At 47.5% G+C, this 5,429-nt stretch overlaps 1 protein-coding gene across 1 annotated transcript in view; it reads left to right on the top strand.

The window, feature by feature from the left end:
• Window positions 1-271: 271 nt before the first annotated feature.
• zbtb44 (zinc finger and BTB domain containing 44) overlaps window positions 272-5,429 on the top strand; it is a gene marked incomplete at its 3' end in the record, with an annotated part of 23,563 nt that continues 18,405 nt past the window's right edge. The window contains exon 1 of the mRNA XM_083637884.1: window positions 272-386. The remainder of the gene's footprint in view (window positions 387-5,429) is intronic.

The raw sequence follows: 5,429 nt of genomic DNA, 5'->3' as shown, positions 1-5,429 counted from the left end.
GAGCTGTGTTTGCTGCTGATGTGACTTCCGGTTTCTTACAGTACAGCGAGCGATGCGCGTTGCATTGTGGGACACAAATAAAGCGCATCAGGAGGACAGCGAGCAGCACAAAGGAGTGTAAACAGTAGGTTGGAAAGTGTAGTTTCGCTTTGGCGTGATGCTAAGTGAGCGGAGTGCTGAGTGAACCCTGGGCTGTAGCCTGGCAGACCTCAGCCTGAAGCTTGGGGGATGAGAGAGAGTGGAGTGAAGCGGTGTAGCAGTGAGCTAAGCTAGCTGAGCTAGCTGTCTCTCCCTCTCCCTCCCTCTGACTAGCACTGCTTTGTGTCAGCTGCCTGGAGGCCCGCACAGACAGACAGAGCGTTATCATCACAGGCCTCATCCACAAGGTAAAACCCACCGTGTCGTCAAACTCATTGACTCAATGCCGCTGTTTACTGTTTCATCCCAGCGCTGTGTTGTCTCCGCATTGATTGGGTCAACTACTTGTGTTGTGTTGTGTTGTGTTGTGTTGTGTTGTGTTGTGTTGTGTTGCTAGCGCTAACAAACGAACGTTAGTAGCTGCGAAAAGTTACCCATAATAAGCGACTAATAGCGAGGGCAACACAGGAAGGGCGACGATTATGCCTTCAAAATACAAGCAATATTATATATTATGGTCGCGGTGAGGGATAACGATTGGTGTCAGTCTACAGGGCTCTGCAGCGCTGATAAAGCCCTTATGTTTGTAAACAGCGATTACGTATTTTGTGGGCGGGGCCGAACTGCTTGCAGAAAGTGACAGCTAGCGGTTCAGCTGTCATATAAATATGGAAGATCCGGATGCCTTCTCCACATTATGTTAAAGCTTTGCCAGCAACATACAGGTTATCTTACACAAATAAGCCAAGTGTTGTTTGTATGTGTGTATGTTTTGTATTGTATTGTCATGTGCTATGCTTATGTTTCTTCTATGGACCTTCCTAAGTGTCTGGAATAAAGTTGAATTGAATAAGTGGCCAAACACACCATATGCCAAAGCCATGCAGAACTGAAGCTTGATGCAGGCTCTAGCTGATCTGACGCTTAACCGCTCACACCAGGAGCAGTCTCTTTTCCTCTTCGCTGGGCTCAGAGCTGCTGCTCCGGCCCCTCTCAAATTGCATTGACTGCCTGCCTGGCAGCTCAGGATCAGCGCGCTTGGAAAATAGAACAGAAGCTGAATCTATGGGTTCGGCGTGGCGTTGGCATGGCGCAGCGTGGCTTCAGCGTGGCTTCAGCGTGGCTTCAGCGTGGCGCGGCGTGCGGCCGGTGTGAACAGACTCGCCTGTTAACAAGGACGCTGAATTGAAACTGCGTGGCTTTGGCGTGGGATTGGCGTATGGTGTGAACATACACTAACTCTTTCAATGGCGTGAGGTTTCCTGACCCATACTCACTGTCAGGAGGGTCTAGGATCCAACTACATCGCTAAAGTTCTGGACATCGTCATATTCCTAGTGGGAAAGTCCAGCGTCTACACGGCACAAGACGTCTTTTTCCCGTATTCCGGGGATCTCTCTAGTTTGGGTTTCACTTGTTTGCTCAGAGTTTCTGCTACCGCGATGCGTGCGCTGCGCGACGCCAAACTCGATACAAAAACCTGCAGTTTTACTGTTGTCTTGATTGTCACTAAGTGTGCCCGACTGCTATAACATCACATGACTTAAGACCTGTTATGAATCATTTTTTTTTTTTTGTAATATTCGGGCTAAAAACCGAACCTCAGACCACGTCTGTGTATTGTTTATTTACAAAGTTCACGTCCGGTTCACCCTCTGAATCACGGATGCGTGATGTCAGACGAACCTTAAGAATCAGATTGCTTAAATGAATTTGTTGCCCCTTGCATAAATACGAAATTGAAATATCAACTCCATCGTTTAAAGTTAATTTTATTGTTTTACTTTTGTAGAAATGGGGATATTGATACTAAAATATTTTTTAATTCCAGCAGCATGCCATGGCCGTGAAAAGGATTGAGTGAAATCCACTTATTTAATACAGATAACTCCTTAAATCTATTCTTTGTTTGCCTCTCCCTCTGGCTGAGATCCCTACTGTCAGCAGGGATTAAAGGGATAGTTTGATTTGTTTGAAGTGGGGTCCTATGAGCTAGTCCCATACATGAACTAGGTAAATAGCTGACGCTGAGTGCAACGTGAATCAAGTTTCTGCACTCTGAAGTAGCAGCCTATAGGGCTTTCTCTCTGTATTTGTGAGGGCCAGGTACTACAACGTAATTTAGCCACCTAAGAGAACGCCCACCTAAACAAATCAATATCAGTGTACTGTACATGACATGTACACTCTATTTTGTCAATTTTCAGCGCTTTACTTTACGTCAAACAGCCCTCTCATTTGGCACTACATTTTCTCCCAACCGCAGAACTATGTATTCCTACGCTAAATGCATTCACAGCGCCGCGGGGCTCTGAATCTCTCCCTCTCTGCTCCCTTGGTGCTGCAGCACCCGGCCACAGTGCACCACAGCACCACAGCACCACAGTGCACCACAGCACCACAGCACCACAGTGCACCACAGCACCCGGCCACAGTGCACCACAGCCGGCTTGGCGAGGTGAATGTGAGCATTGATGGAGCCCTGTCTCCAGTATACAGGAGAGGACTGTAGGCCTAATTGTTTCATATTGCGAATAGAATGACGAACATAATAATAAAACGCATCGGACTCAGTGTTCAAGGTTTTTTGTGCATGATGATTCCCCCCCCACTTCCTGTTCTACGGCAACTCTGAGGGGACATTCACAGAGCCTCGCATACACACTGAACAGTCTGTTACAGTGATATCATTGCGCCCTCTGGAGGATAATTGAAAAATGATTTGAAAACACCGTTCTACTGACAGAATGCACGTTGCTTTTTGTTTTGTTTTGATCGAGTAATTTTTCACATGCTCGAGTAAATCCTTAACGAGCGAGTAATCGAACTTCGATTAATTGTGTGCATCCCTAGTATGGGCAAGTCAGACTATTCAAAAATCGGAAATCGGAACCGGCCAAGAAAATCACAATCGGTGCATCCCTAATTAATAGTGTGGTGGCTAGTTTGAACTTCGGTGGTCTGTTGAACATGAGAGATGAGGCTCCACCTATCGTTTATATAGTGAGAGGTAACAGTCATGTACGATTCCATTGCTACGGATGTCCAGGTGTCACAGGTGATGCCGACTCTCTCTGCTGACCCCAGTTTCGTTTTGATGCTTTGTTTCACAGATTTATACATGTTTGGGATGGGATGGGATGTTTTGGGGTCGTCAAAAAGGCCTTTCTGTGTGGAGTTTGTATGTTCTCCCCGTGCCCCCTGGGGGTTTCCTTCATATAGGAACCCCACACCAAAACTTGCAATATCCTGGTCGCTGATGTGGTGCCTCCTCTGGTCGTTCGGGGCGCCTGTTCAGAGGGAGGGGAACTGGTTGGAATAGCGTGAACCTCCCACGTGCTATGTCCTACCGGTGAAGCTTCTCCTGTCAGGTGAAAAGAAGCGGCTGGCAACTGCCCATGTCTCAGAGGAAGCATGGAGACAGTGTCGGCTCTCCCCAGATCGGCAGAGGGTGAAGCAGCAACCAGGATACATAAATTAAAATTAGCACTAATGGGGGGTAAAAATGGGAATAAAAAAAAACGGGATAGGGATGTGGATTTTCAGTTAATTCTACTTTCGATTAACTGACCCCCCTTACTCGGTTAATAATCGGTAATTTTTTTTTAAAGACGTGAAATATTAACACAGTCTTTCATTCATCTTTCAGTCAGATGTTTGTGTGTCACCATAACGTAGTGTGGTTCGAGTACCTTCAGGAGCCTTTTGAAGCCTTCATTTTCCACAATGGAATATGGGCGTATAGGAAAGTTGCGGTAGCCTCTGTTATCTTTAGGGCTCGTGGAGAATTAGCTGCTGATTCTAATGAATCTTTCAGTTTCTTTAGTTTCAGTCCGGACGTCTCGTCTGCAGATAGCAGATCTGGGTGATGTCTCATCATCACGTGGTTTTGGAGATTTGTGGTATTTCCTAAATACTTCACTTCCATTTGGCAGATCTTGCAAATCGCTTTGCTTTTGTCAAGCTCCTTTTTGTCTTTCTTTTTTTTTTTTTTTTTTTTTTGCGAAATGGTTCCAGACATCTGCCTTTAGTGTTGCCGGTGGGTCCTTCAGTGGAGCTTTGCCCGCGTACGCCATGTTGCATATTTTGAGTTCGCTGAGAGAGATCACGTTGCGCACGCGTGAAGAACGAGAGGCTGGTGACGCGAGACTACCGGGGGGTTAAAGTTCACGGGGAAAAGAAAAAATCGGTCTCTGGACGTATGAATCGATATGGAAGAATTCAAATAAAAATTGATTAAAAATCAGAGAATCGATTTTTTTTAACCCAACCCTATACACATACAGACATACATACACACACACACACACACACACACACACACACACACACACACCCCCCCATGCAGCTCCCCTCTATTAGTCCTATTTAGTGTGGCAGGTTAGGAACTCTGCTGTTGTAGCTCCTCAGCCCACGTCTAGAATTCACTTTGCCTTTACTGAGCCAACACATAGCCCCAGAGCATTTTCCCCTGCTCTGTGTGTGTGTGTGTGTGTGTCTGTGTGTCTGTGTCTGTGTCTGTGTGTGTGTGTGTCTGTCTGTGTGTGTGTCTGTCTGTGTGTGTGTCTCTGTGTGTCTGTGTGTGTGTGTGTGTGTGTGTCTGTGTGTGTCTCTGTGTGTGTGTGTCTGTGTGTCTGTCTGTGTGGGTGTGTGTGTGTGTGTGTGAAGGGGAGCGAGGGGAGCTCTCCCTGCGAGAGCCCCCTTGACTTGAGCTTTTGTTTGATGGAAAATCTCCTGCCTGAGAGCGTCCACATGTCTCTGGCCTGCTGGCCTGCCCCCCCCCCCCCCCCCCCCCCCCCACACACACACACAGACACACACACACACACACACACACACACACACACACACACACACACATACACACACACACACACACACACACACACACACACACACACACACACACACACACACACACACACACACAGACACACAGACAGCTGTTCAGCATCCTGTAGAGCACTGGCCTCCACATGGCTCTGGCTCATCGCTGCCTGCCTGCATCTGCTTTCATTGTTCTTACGTAACTTTTTACGGCTTTTGCTCCTCCATGCTGTCTGTCTACCCTGCTTCACCCCCTCTTACCTTCCCTGCCCCTGTGAGAGCACCTCTCTCTCTCTCTCTCTCTCTCCCTCTCTCTCTCTCTCTCTCTCTCTCTGTCCCTCTCTCTCTCTCTCTCTCACTCTCTCTCTCTCTCTCTCTCTCTCTCCCTCTCTCTCTCCCTCTCTCTCTCCCTCTCTCTCTCTCTCTCTCCCTCTCTCTCTCTCTCTCTCTCTCTCCCTCTCTCT

Source organism: Poromitra crassiceps, assembly GCF_964638095.1.
Source record: "Poromitra crassiceps genome assembly, chromosome: 5".
Lineage (NCBI taxonomy): Eukaryota > Metazoa > Chordata > Actinopteri > Beryciformes > Melamphaidae > Poromitra > Poromitra crassiceps.
Note: the sequence above shows the minus strand (reverse complement) of the source record. Positions and strands in the feature narration are given on the sequence as shown.